This window comes from Symphalangus syndactylus, chromosome 8 (assembly GCF_028878055.3).
Source record: "Symphalangus syndactylus isolate Jambi chromosome 8, NHGRI_mSymSyn1-v2.1_pri, whole genome shotgun sequence".
In the NCBI taxonomy this organism is placed as follows: Eukaryota; Metazoa; Chordata; class Mammalia; order Primates; family Hylobatidae; genus Symphalangus; species Symphalangus syndactylus.
The window spans coordinates 78294449-78308863 of record NC_072430.2 but is presented as its reverse complement, the minus strand read 5'-3'; the positions used below and the strand labels follow the sequence as shown (position 1 = coordinate 78308863).

Below are 14415 nucleotides of genomic sequence, written 5' to 3'. Positions count from 1 at the left end.
AGGGAGCATCTAACAGAGTGCAAAGAATAGGCATCTGAGAGTTATTTTTCACTGTCTATGATTGTTGAAATTTAAAGTATTTCCTCAAAGACTAAGATATAAAGAAGAATTTTACATATCCCCTATGCCTTCTTTATTAAGAATTATTTTCCATAAATGTCTTGAAAGTGTAAGATTTGCAGTTTTTTTGTTTTTCATTTTTATTTTATTATTATTATTATTTTTGAGACGGAGTCTCACTCCATCACCCAGGTTGGAATGCAGTGGCTTGATCTTGGCTCACTGCAACCTCCACCTCCCAGGTTCAAGCAATTCTCATGCCTCCCGAGTAGCTGGGATTACAGGTGCACACCACCACACCAGGCTAATTTTTCTATTTTTAGTACAGGCAGGGTTTCATCATGTTGGCCAGGCTAGTCTCGAACTCCTGACCTCAAGTGATCCACCTGCCTCGGCCTCCCAAAGTGCTGGGATTACAGGTGTAAGCCACCATGTCTGGCCGCAGTGTTTTGATTAACATTTTGCTCTTACATGTATAATTTAGTGCATTGCAATTCTTTAAACATCTCATCAGCAAATGAACAGCAGCTCACGAGATGTCCAGAATTACAAAATCTATAGGAGTTTCTCATTTGGCCCAAAATTGAGGGTACTGATCTAATAACTCGATCACTCACATCTCTTTAAAATAAAAGTTAATAGATTGCTTTAATAGAGAATTATTAATCATATAAAAAATATTCAATCTGTCAGGTGTGCATTCTTTTTTATTAGCTCCCATTTCATTACGTAATTCAAAGGTTTGGAATATTGGAAATCAAACTGCATCTTTGAAAGAAACCTTAATACTTTTCTTTGTTACCGCACGTATTTTTTTCTTTTCCTTTTTTTAAATATGAAAAGAGACTGAGGAAGTGTCCTAATGTTTGGTTAATAAATTAAAAACCTATGTTTAAATGCTTTAATATCCTGGTCCTATTTCACTGTGTCATCAGGGGTTGATTTATCAGCTGTAAAATTACATCAGAAACCTTTTAAATGTAGACCTGTTAACAATATTTGAACTTCTGTGCATATACTGTGATCTTCTAATAATGACTACATCAATGGTGAAAGCTCACTGTAGCTCACCAGCACTAGCTCTGCAATTGCTGATGTATTTTCAGAGATCAGAGAAGGTAACAAGGCTGGGCTTTTTCCAGCATTCAGTGACTGTTACTCATTCAATATTTCAGATCTTTTCTAGCCTTCTCCAAATCCTTTTTTGCAAACCATATGAACAAAACATTACTTTTTTTTTTTTTGAGACAAGGTCTCATCCTGTCACTCAGGCTGGAGTGCAGTGGCGCAATCACAGCCCACTGCAGCCTCAATCTCCCCAGGCTCAAGTGATCCTCCCACCTTAGCCTCCCAAGTAGCTGGGACTACAGGCACATACCACCATGCCTGGCTAATTTTTGTAATTTTTTTTAGAGTCGGGGTTTTGCCATGTTGCCCAGGCTGATCTCGAACTCCTGGGCTCAAGGGATCAGCCTCGGCCTTCTAAAGTGCTAGGATTACAGGTGTGAGCTACAGCACCTGGCCAGAACACTACTTTTAAGAACCAAGAAACTGCTATATTTGAGTAGCCAATCAATTAAGAAGGCAGAGGAGATGTTGATTGTATAGCAAGGACAGACCTAAGGGAAAGGAGTTTTGAAAGTTGAACATTTTTCATTTTAAAACATTAAGTTTGGCTGGGTGCTGTGGCTTGTGTCTGTAATCCCAGCAACTCACAAGAGAATCACTTGAGGCCAGGAGTTCGCGACCAGCTTGGGCTATGTAGTGAGATCCCATCTCCACCAAAAAAAAAAAGTTTTTTTTTTAATTAGGGTGATACAGTGGTGTGCACCTGTAGTCCCAGCTACTCAGGAGGCTGAGGTTGGAGGATCACTTGAGCCCGGGAGTTTCAGAGTACAGTGAGCTGTGATAGCCCCACTGCACTCCAGCCTGAGTGATAGAACAAGACCTTGTCTCTAAAACAAAACCCAAAAACAAAAAAACATTAAGTTTAATGGAATACATCTGAGTTAACAGTTACGTTAGATGAGGAGGCCTTAGCTCAGAGCAAATCCAGTTTTCTCTGTGTCTAGTTCTACCATAATTGAGCGATGGGGAAAGAAGTATAGAGCAATGTGTATAAGTCAGGGTTTGTTTGGCTACAGATTTGAAAGCAATCAGAAACCAAAATACAGAACATTGGCCTGAAGTGCAGAAAAAAGTTTACTTCCAAACTGATATGGTGACTCCATGGATCATCAGGGATCTGAGTGTTTTTCTCTCCCTCTTTTTTCCCATGGAAAATCATGGACGCCACCGAAGAAGTATCGTTAAAGTTTCTCTTCTCCCTGCCCTCACGTCTAAGTCAGAGTCTCCTAAAGAGTCTGAACAGCTGAGGAAAGTCTTCATTGAAGGATTGAGCTTTGAAACAACCAATGAGAGCCTGAGGGGCCATTTTGAGCAACAGGGAATGCTCACAGACTGTGTGGTAATGAGAGATCCAAACACCAAGCGCCCCAGGGGCTGTGGGTTTGTCACATATGCCACTGTGGAGGAGGTGGATGCAGCCATGAATGCAAGGCCACACAAGGTGGATGGAAGAGTTGTGGAGACAAAGAGAGCTGTCTCAAGAGGAGACTCTCAAAGACCAGGTGCCCACTTAACTATGAAGAAGATATTTGTTGGTGGCTTTAAAGAAGACACTGAAGATCATCACCCAAGAGATTATCCTGAACAGTGTGGAAAAAATGAAGTGATTGAAATCATGACTGACGGAGGCAGTGACAAGAAAAGGGGCGTTGCCTTTGTAACCTTTGACAACCATGACTCTGTGGATAAGAATGACATCCTGTGAATGGCCACAACTGAGAAGCTAGGAAAGCCCCGTCAAAGCAAGAGATGGTGAGTACTTCATCCAGCCACAGAGGTCGAAGTGGTTCTGGAAACTTTGGTGGTGGTTGTGGAGGTGGTTTCAGTGGGAATGACAACTTTGGTCGTGGAGGAAACTTTAATCGTCCTGGTGGCTTTGGTGGCAGCCGTGGTGGTGGTGGATATGGTGGCAGAGGGGATGGCTATAATGCATTTGATAATGATGGGAGCAATTTTGGAGGTGGTGGAAGCTACAACGATTTTGGCAATTACAACAATCAGTCTTCAAATTTTGGACCCATGAAGGGAGGAAACTGAAGACAGAAGCTCTGGCCCCTATGGTGGTAGAGGCCAATGCTCTGCCAAACCATGAAACCACGGTGGCTATGGTGGTTCCAGTAGCAGCAGTAACTATGGCAGTGGCAGAATATTTTAATTAGGACACAAAGCTTAGCAGGAGAGGAGAGCCAGAGAAGTGACAGAGAAGCCACAGGTTATAACAGATTTGTGAACTCAGCCAAGCACGGTGGTGGCAGGGGCTAGCTGCTACAAAGAATACATGTTTTAGACAAATACTCTTGCGTATGGGCAAAAAACTCAAGGACTGTATTTGTGACTAATGGTGTAACAGGTTATTTTAGTATCTGTTCTGTGGAAAGTGGAAAGCATTTCAACAAAGGGCTTTAATATAGATTTATTTTTGCACCCATGCTGTTGATTGCTAAATGTAATAGTCTGATCATGACACTGAATAAACGACTTTTTTTCTTTAATATGCTGTTTAAAGTTAGTCTACTCTGAAGCCATCTTGGTAAATTTCCCCCAACAGTGTGAAGTTAGAATTCCTTCAGGGTGATGCCAGGTTATATTTGGAATTTATATCCAACCTGCTTGGGTGGAGAAGCCATTGTCTTGAGAAACCTTGGTGTAGTTTCTCAAGTAACTATCACAACAGTGATAGTTACTGTTGTGACCTGAAGTTCACCATTAAAAGGGATTACCCAAGCAAAATCATGGAATTATTGGTTATAAAAATAATTGTTGGCACATCCTATGCAATATATCTAAATTGATTAATGGTATCAGATAAAATAATAGATGGGAATGAAGGTTGTGTATCATCCATTATCATGTGTAATCAATAAACAATTTAATTCTCTTGGAAAAAAAGGAGCAAGAATCAAACAAACATCAGATTTCCTATCAACACTGGATGCTCAAAAACAGAAAATATACCTTCAAAGTTTGGAGTGAAAGTTATTTTAAGTGTAGAATTTTATTTCCATTCAAAATTTCAATCAAGAGTGAGAGTAAAGCACAGTTATTCTCAGAAGTTAAATAACTCAGAAGATTTAAAAGCCATATAAATTCCAGGTAAATTAAAAACTTAAGTGCGGTACAGATTTGTTTCCAGCCCAGATGGAGTCACAGAGACCAGATTTACCTTTCTGCCTGAAATCACTGAAAAAATCAGACAAAATCTATGAAACAATGGCTTTTGCGGCACTGGACACGAGACTATGAAGAAGAGTGATCCCTGATAGATGGGAAGCTAGTCAAGTGAGCCCAGTGATTGTCCAGGCTTAGTGCCTGAGGAGAGTTTCCAGGCTGCAGTGCACCGGGAGTTAAGGCGAACCTAGGCAAGATGCAGTGACCTCCCGGACTTAAGAAGAAGAGCTGAGAGTTGAAGAGATGGTGCTGGGGAAGATCAAAAAACCAAAGCTGTTGGAGTGTGCAGAATAAAATACCGGAGAGAAAAAAGGGTCTCAGAGAGAGAATCACCAAAATGTCCAGAGGTTCTCCCTCACGTACTCAGCTAACTGCTTATCAGCACATGCACGGGAGAAAACGACACATGAAAAGAACTACTCATTAGAAGCTCGTGTGGGGCCAGGAATAGTGCCAATTCCCCCATCCAGACTTGAAAACCTCGTAATTCAGGGGATATTAGGGGAGAGTACTCAGAAGGGTCTTGCCTTCATAGTAGGGGAAAGTTAGCCCTAGATTAAATGCTATTCTGATCTCACCTAATGAGGCTTAAAAGCAAGAACCAAAAGGATCAAACTTTTTTCAGGTTAACTTAGTTGCATCTCAAAAGCTCCAGGATGTTTACAGGTATATAAAAGTATACAGCACCCAACAAAGTAAAATTTACATTGTCTGACATTTAATTAAAAAAGACAACTCTAAGGCATGCAAAGAAGCAGAAAAATTATAATGAGAAAAAAATCAATTAATCAAAACTAAATAAAATGGACATAGATGATAGCATTAGTAGACAAGGGCCAGACACGGTGGCTCATGCCTATAACGCTAGTACTTTGGGAGGGTAAGGCGGGCAGATCCCTTGAGCCCGGGAGTTTGAGACCAGCCTGGGCAACATGGCGAAACTCCATCTCTACAAAACTTTAAAACATGTCAATATAAGCTATGCAAAATAAAACTCAGAATATAAGTCCGGGGTATAAGAAAAAAGAAACAGATCATCAGTAAGCTGTGGGACAACGTCAAGTGGACTAACATATATGTTGCTGGATTCCTGAGGAAAAGGGGTGACAGAAAAAATATCTCGAAAGAAATAAAAGCCATGACATTTCCAAATTTGATAAAAGCTATAAACCAACAGATCCAAGAAGCTCAACAAACCACAAGCACAAGAAATGTGAAGAAAACTACACTAAGGCAAAATCATAATCAAGTTGCTTAAAATAAATTATAAATAAAAAATATTAAAAGCAGCCAGAGGGCCGGGCGTGGTGGCAGTGGCTCACACCTGTAATCCCAGCACTTTGGGAGGCTGAGGTGGGCGGATGACCTGAGGTAAGGAGTTCAAGACCAACCTGACCAACAGGGTGAAACCCTGTCTCTACTAAAAATACAAAAATTAGCCGGGTGTGATGGTGGGTGCCTGTAATCCCAGCTACTGTGGAAGCTGAGGCAGGAGAATTGCTTGATCCCGGGAGGTGGAGGTTGCAGCGAGCCAAGATCGCGCCACTGCACTCCAGCCTGGGTGACACAGCGAGACTCCATCTCAAAAAAAAAAAAAAAAAAAAAAAAAATGTAGCCAGAGGAGAAAGAAGATATGACATGTACAGAAGCACGGAGATAATGATGACAGAACATTTCTTGTTAGAGGCAAGGTAAACAAAAGAAAATAGTGGAACAACATCTTTAAAGTACTTAAAAAGAAAAAGCTGTCAACCTAAAATTGTATATTAAGATATCTTTTAAGCCAGGCATGGTGGTGCATGCCTGTAGTCCCAGCTACTCGGGAGGCTGAGGTAGGAGGATCACTTGAGTCCAGGAGTTTGAGTTCAACCTGGGCAACATATTTAGACCCCATCTCTAAATAAATAAATATATCTTAAAAATGAAGACAAAATAGAGACCTTTTTAGACATTAAAAAGCTGAAAGGACTCGTCACCAGAATATCCACATTACAGAAAATATTAAGGGAAATCTTTTAGTCAGAAACAATAGTTGGAAATATAAATCTACCTAAAGGAACAAAGAGCAATGGAAATGGTAACTATATAGGTAAATAAATAGAATTTTTATCTTATTATTTCAATATTTTATAAAGATAAGCCAGGCACAGTGGCTCACGCCTGTAATCCCAGCACTTTGGGAGGCCGAGGTGGGCAGATCACGATGTCAGGAGTTCGAGACCATCCTGGCTAACACGGTGAAACCCTGTCTCTGCTAAAAATACAAAAAAATTAGCCAAGCCTGTGGCATGCACCTGTAGTCCCAGCTACTCAGGGGGCTGAGGGAGGAGAATCACTTGAACCCGGGAGGTGGAGGTTGCAGTGAGCCGAGATTGAGCCATTGCACTCCAGCCTGTCTGTCTCAAAAAAAAAAAAAAAAAAAAAAAAGACAATAGCCTAGCCAGAGAAAGAAATGAAGGGCATCCAAGTTGGGAAGGAGAAAGTCAAAGTCAAATTGCCCCTGTTTGCAAACAACATGATCTTATGCATCGAAAACCCTAAAAGTGCCACCAAAAAGTCTTAGAACTGATAAAAAAAATTTAGTAACATTGCAGGATACAAAATCAACATACAAAATTCTGTGGCATTTTCATACATCAACAGTGAGCAAGCAGAAGAAGGAATCAAGAAAGCAATCCAACTTACAATAGCTACCAAAAAAATTCATAGGAATAAATTTAACAAAGAAGGTGAAAGCTAAAGATCTTTCTCTATAAACTACAGGAAAACTATAAAACACTGGTGAAAGAAATTGAAGAGGACACACTCAGAAATGGAAAGACATCCCGTGTTCATGTTTCCAACATTCTTGGAAGAATATTGTGAAAATGACCATACTACTAAAAGTGATCTACAGATTCAGTACCATCCCTATCAAAATATTAATGACACTCTTCACAGAAATAGAAAAAAAAAAATCTTAAAATTGCTGTGGAACCACAAAAAGCCCTGAATGGCCAAAGCAATCATGAGCAAAAAGAACAAAATTGGAGGCATCACACTACTGGACTTCAAAATATACTACAGAGCTATAGTAACAAAACAACATGGCACTGGCACAAAAACAGGCACATAGATGAGTGGGACAGAATAGAGAGCCCAAAAATAAATCCACATATTTGCAGTTAGCTTATTTTCAACAAAGACGCCTAGAACATTTACTGGGGAAGGGGCAATCTTTTCAATAAATGGTGCTGGAAAACTGAATATTTGTATGTGAAAAAATAAAACTAGATCCGTGTCTGTCACCATATTAAAAAAAAAAAAAAAAAAACCCAGGCACGGTGTCTTATGCCTATAATCCCAGCACTTTGGGAGGCCAAGGTGGGCAGATCACCTGAGGTCACGAGTTCAAGACCAGCTTGACCAACATGGAGAAACCCCCATCTCTACTAAAAATACAAAATTAGCCAGGCGTGGTGGCACCTGCCTGTAATCCCAGCCACTCGGGAGGCTGAGGCAGGAGAATCACTTGAATCCGGGAGGCAGAGGTTGCAGTGAGCCGAAATCACGCCATTGCACTCCAGCCTGGGCAAAATAACAAAACTCTATCTCAAAAAACCCAAACAAATGAACCTCAAAATGGATTAAAGATTTAAATGTAGGCTGGGCACAGTGGCTCACACTTGTAATCCCAGAACTTTGGGAGGCAAAGGCAGGTGGATCACTTGAGGACAGGAGTTCAAGACCAGCCTGACCAACATGGTGAAACCCTGTTTCTACTAAAAATACAAAAAAATTATCCAGGCTACATTCTTTGGCCTTAAAAGATATCAAGCCTAGAAATTGTAAAAATTTCTTAGGCTCTTAGGATAAAATATGGAGAGAGGAACTAATTATGGTCTGGAGTTTCATTGGCTGTTAAAACCTATGGAATGTTGTCTGGCTCCTAGTGCTTTTGTGTTATATTCTAATGTATGATTTTGCTTTTGAAACTGTTGGGAAGGTTGGAGGTCAATTGAATTGTTTATTCAAAGTCATAAATGCAAATTGTTTTCTCACCTCTGGAATTAGGAATCTTTGAATGAAAGTGAAGCTTTCCTTAAAAGTTAGCAGAAAAAGTTGGTTTTTATTTGGAGACATGTTACGTTAATTACAGTCTTAATTTGATGGAGTACAATGGAGGTCTTTTTAATGAACATGCAGAAGCTGGAAATATTATACTTATAACCTGTTATCAACCTACCAAATAGGTGAAGAAAAGTCCTAGGTAGAAAATTAAGATTAATATCAATTACATTTCTTTGTGAGGCATGTTTTTATCTTAGCTATTTGGACTCTAGCACTTCATCTGGAATATGTATATTGCATACTTGATAACTACTGTCAGTGGATAGCTCCTGTGCTAATTTGTAAGATTATTGCATTAATGAGCTCTTGCTAGTTTATGTGGCAATAAGAAACACCCCCAAATCTCAGTGGTTTATGACAACAAAGGTTTATTTCTCCCTCTTGGTACATGTCAGCTGCAGCTTGGCTCAATGGGTATTCATTTCAGAATCCAGGTTGATGGAGTAACACAGATTAAAGACATTCGTTACTGTGACACAGGGAAAAGAGTACAATGGCTAAGCCATGCAATGTCTCTTTAATTCCTGTTTAGATGGTACACATGGCTTATGCCTCACATTTCACTGGCTGAAGGAAATCACATGGGTAAACCTAACCTTAATAGAGTGGGGAAGTCTGCACCTGTAGGAAAGCACTGCAAGTCACCTGGAAATATGTAGGATATAAAATTCTCTTACGGGAAGTGTGGGGGAATAATCGAGAACAAAAATGCAATCTTCCACAGTTATTAAAAGAGATACATCAAATGAAGAAATAATTCAACAGACTGTTCTGATCTCAGCATTCAAATAAGACCAACTTGGTGGTCTATGTAATATCCTTTCAGGTTTTATCACCGCACTTTCAATTTCAGAATCATGCATCTTATAGTGAAATACAAACCCTTGCTACTCAGTGCTATGGTGTTTTTTATGTGGAAAGATAGGGGAGAAAAACCTCCTTAATAGAACCAGTCACTAGTTCTGCCAAAGAAATGACCATTCTCTCTAACAGCAATGCCCAAAGCATTTCTTCCCACATATTGCTCACATGTTTTTTTTAAATGTATAGCAGTCACCACCCTTACACAGTCCTTATTACTATTTGTTACTTTGTCCCTTAAAATGTATCCTCTACTCAAAATCTTTTCTCAGGAAGCACTGTCATTGATGTTTTTCCAGTATTCTACTGAGATGCCACATTCAAGCAGAATGTCAGTGTATATCCCTATAGCAATTCTTCTGGCGGTAATCATCCTGCACCCCTACTTTAGCTTACCAGAGCTAGCTGTTACCCTGATGCCACCACGTCCACGTCTCATGTCTTGTGCAGGGAACTGTTTTTTGTTTGGTTGGTTGTCATTTTTTTTTTTTTTTTTTGAGACAGAGTTTTGCTCTGTTGCCCAGGCTGCAGTGTTGTGGTGTGTTCTCGGCTCACTGCAGCATCTGCATCCCAGGTTTGAGTGATTCTCTTGCCTCAGCCTCCCCAGTAGCTGGGACTACAGGTGTGCACCCCCACACCTGGCTAATTTTTTTTTGTATTTTTAGTAGAGACAGGGTTTCACCATGTTGGCCAGGCTGGTCTCGAACTCCTGACCTCAAGTGATACACCCACCTCGGCCTCCCAAAGTGCTGGGATTACAGGCTTGAGCCACTGTGGCCAGCTGTTTGGTTGTTGTTGTTGTTTTGTTTTGTTTTGTTTTGAGACGGAGTCTTGCTCTGTTGCCCAGGCTGGAGTGCAATGGTGCGATCTCAGTTCACTGCAACCTCTGCCTCCCAAGTTCAAATGATTCTCCTGCCTTACCCACCTGAGGACCTGGGATTACAGGTACACCACCACGCCTGGCTAATTTTTGTGTTTTTAGTTAGAGATGGGGTTTCACCATGTTGGCCAGGCTGGTCTCGAACTCCTGACCTCAAGTGATCCACCTGCCTTGGCCTCCCAAAGTGTTGAGATTATAGGCGTGAGCTGCTGCACTCGGCCTGTTTGGTTTTCTTTTGAGACGGGGTCTTGCTCTGTTGCTCAGGCTGGAGGGCAATGGCGCCATCGTGGCTCACTACAGCTGCAACCTCCCAGGCTCAGGCAATCCTCCCACCTCAACCTCCTGAGTGGCTGGGACTGCAGGCACACACCACCACACCTGGCTAATTTTCAATTTTTTTGTAGAGATGGAGTTTTCCTATGTTTCCCAGGCTGGTCCCAAATGCCTAGGCACAAGCAATCCTCCCACCTCCCCACCATGTGCCTGCAAAGATTACAGGCACTAGCCACTGTGCCCAGCTGGAACTGTTTTTGATGAGCTCAGCTATCACACAGATTTTTTGTTTGTTTGTTTTTTGAGGCTGAGTCTCGCTCTGTTGCCCAGGCTGGTGTGCAGTGGCACTATCTTGGCTCACTGCAACCTCTGCCTCCCAGGTTCAAGCGATTCTCTTGCCTGAGCCTCCCGAGTAACTGGGATTGCAGGTGACCACCACCATGCCTGGCTAATTTTTGTATTTTTAGTAGAAAAGGGGGGTTTCACCATGTTGGCCAGGCTGGTCTCGAACTCCTGACCTCAAGTGATCCACCCACCTCAGCCTCCCAAAGTGCTGGCATTACAGGTGTGAGCCATTGCGCCTGGCCACCACACAGATTGTCTAAGTCTTCATTTATGCTTCAAGAATTTTGGTATGATATCAGATTTTATATGTTTTTGAAAGAGATTGAGCCCACTGTAGTTTTAAATACCTAAATTTTCGTCTGTTGCTTGATGCCACCCTGTTTTTCAGTTTCCATTGTGATATGATGAACTTTCTGATACTGTTGCTTAATTTTGCTTTTTAGTGCATATGGGAGAATCACTCCCCAAACTCTCATGTTATCTTTAGAGAGAAAAGTGTCAATCATTATTATTGGGTGAGATGAGTCATCAAAGAGATTCTGGGCAATAGGTAGACCTGATACAGTAGCTAAAGGTGAGATTGTTCTTTGGGCTTAAGAACTTGCCTGTGATCTTTCCCAGGCACATGAGTGAAGAGTTTGAGGTTTCCAAGAGATAAAAATGAGCAACTGAGTGGATGATCCAACAGGGAGGCATAAACTTTGAACTTGAAGGGTCATAAATTCTTCTGCTTGTCCTGGTGGGATGCTGACATAAGATGGAACACTCACTATGGAAACTTGGATGAATGACATTGCTGAGGAAGCAAATGTTCCTTAAAAGCCTTCACAATACACCAGCAAAAGGGCTTCAGAAACCCGAAAAGGGATGGAGAAAGAGGATCAAATGAAAAAGGTACAGCCCGTCTTCATCAATGTGAAAGGACTGACTAGCCAGTCAATACAGGATTCCTCCAAGGAATTTTTAAAAATCACTTTAGGGAGGTATGATTGAGACACAAAAACTGTACATATTAAATGTATATAATGATTAATTTGGAAATACGTATACGCTCCTGAAACCATCATCACAATCCAGGCCATAAACCTATCTATCACCTCCAAAAGTTTTCTTCCTCTCCCTTTATTTATTTATTATTATTTTTTGTGCTAAGAACAGTTAACATAAGACCTACCCTCCTAGCAAATATATAAGTATACATTACAGTACTGTTAACTATAGGCGCTATGCTGTGTAGCAGATCTCCAGAACCTATTCATGTTGTGTAACTGAAAATTTGCACCCTTTGACCAACAACTTCACATTTCCCCTTTTACCAGTTTCTGTAAACCACCATGCTGCTCTCTGCTCCTATGAGGGTTACTATCCAAGATTCCTCATATAAGTGGGATCAGGCAGTTATTCGTTTTTCCATGTCTGGCTTACTTCACTTAGCATAATATCCCCCAGGTTCATCCATATTATTGCAAGTGGCAGAGTTTCTTTATTTTTTAAGGCTGAATAATATCCTATTTTACGTATATACCATACTTTCTTTATCCATTTATCCGCTGATGGATATTTAGGTTACTTCCATATATATTTTTTGGATACATGGCAATATATACATATTTGCAGATTTTTTTGACATACTGATTTCAGCTCCTCTAGAAATATATACTCAGAAGTGGGATTGTTGGATCATATGGTAGTTCTCTTTTTAATTTTTTGAGGAGTTTCCATACTATCTTCCATAGTGGCGGTACCAATTTACTTTCCCACTAACAATGTATGGGGGTTTTCTTTTCTCTCTATTTCACCAACACTTTTGTTTTTTTGTTTTGTTTTGTTTATAATGGTCATTCTAATGTGTGTGAGTAATAGCTCCTTGTGGTTTTGCTTTGCATTTCCCTGATGGTTACTTATGTTAAGCACCTTTTCGTATACATGTTGGCCATTTGTATGTCTTCTTTGGAGAAATAGCTATTCAGATCTTTTGCCCATTTTAAAGATGGATTGTTTTTAGTTTTTGTTTTTTGCTGTTAAGTTGTAGGTGTTCCTTATATATTTTAAATATTAACCCCTTATCAGATATATGGTTTGCAAATATGTTTTTTTCTTTTTGTAGGTTGCCTTGTCATTTTGTGGATTGTTTCCTTTGTTGTGAAAAAGCTTTTTAGTTTGGTGTAATTCGACGTGTCTGTTTTGGCTTTTGTTGCCTGTGCTTTCGGTGTCATATCCAAGAAAACATTGCCAAGAACAATGTCAAAAAGCTTTTTTCCCTATGCTTTCTTCTAGAAGTGTTATTGTTTCAGATGCCCACTCTCACCATAGTGGGAGAGTACTGGAATACTACTATTAATAGAAGAGTTAGGGTTAAGGTTACTAGTACTAATAGGCCTAATCACAGCAATTAGGCAAGAAAAAGAAAAAGAAATAAAAGGCATCCAAATTGGAAATGAAGAAGTAAAACAAGTTCTGTTTGCAGATGACATGATCTTATACATAGTAGACACTAAAGACCTAAAGACCACAAAAAATCTGTTAAAACTAATAAATAAATTTGGGAAAGTTACAAGATGCAAAATCAACATGCAAAAATCAGTTGCATTTCTATACACTAACAATGAACTATTCATAAAGGAAATTAAGAGAATAATCCCATTTACAATAGCATCAAAAGAATAAAATACTTGGAAATAAACTTAGCTAAGGAGATGAAATCTTGTACACTAAAACCTATAAAATATTGATGAAAGAAATTAAAGAAGACACAAATAAAAGATATATTGTGTTTAGAGACTGGAAGAATTAATGTTATTAAAGTGTCAATGCTAGTGAAAGCAATCTATAAATTAATTGAAATCCCTATCAAAATCCCAGTGGCAGCCGGGCATGGTGGCTTACAACTGTAATCCCAGCACTTTGGCAGGCCAAGGCGGGTGGATCACCTGAGGTCAGGAGTTCGGGACCAGCCTGGCCAACAGGGTGAAACCCCATCTCTACTAAAAATACAAAAATTAGCCAGGTGTGGTGGCACATGCCTGTAATCCCAGCTACTCGGGAGGCTGAAGCATGAGAATCGTTTGAACCTGAGAGGTGAAGGTTGCAGTGAGCCAAGATCATCCCACTGCACTCCAGCTGGGCAACAAAGTGAAACTCCATCTCAGAAAAAAAAAAAAAAAAAAATCCCAATGGCTTTTTTTTTACAAAATAGGAAAAAAAATCCTAAAATTCATATGGAACCACAAAAGACTCTGAATAACCAAGCAGTCTTGGGTGAGAAAAACAAAGCCAGAGGCCTCACATTTTCTGATTTCAAAATATATTGCAAAGCTACAGTAATCAAAACAGTATGGTACTGGTGTAAAGCCAGACATAGACCAATGGAACAGAATAAAGAGTCAAGAAATAAATTCATACATATAAAGTCAATCAACTTTATATGTATGTACTTATTTCACTCATATAAACTTTATAAATTTACATGTATTTCATAGATATAAATTTTTTCTGTTCAACTTTATATGAACGATTTTTGACAAGAGTGCCAAGGATACACAATGAGGAAAGGATAGTCTCTTCAATACATGGTATTGAGAAAACTGGAT

General features: G+C 39.9%; 1 pseudogene; it reads left to right on the top strand.

Moving 5' to 3' along the window:
• The first annotated feature begins 2278 nt into the window (after positions 1 to 2278).
• On the top strand, positions 2279 to 3343 carry LOC129488779 (heterogeneous nuclear ribonucleoprotein A1-like; annotated as a pseudogene).
• Positions 3344 to 14415: the final 11072 nt, after the last annotated feature.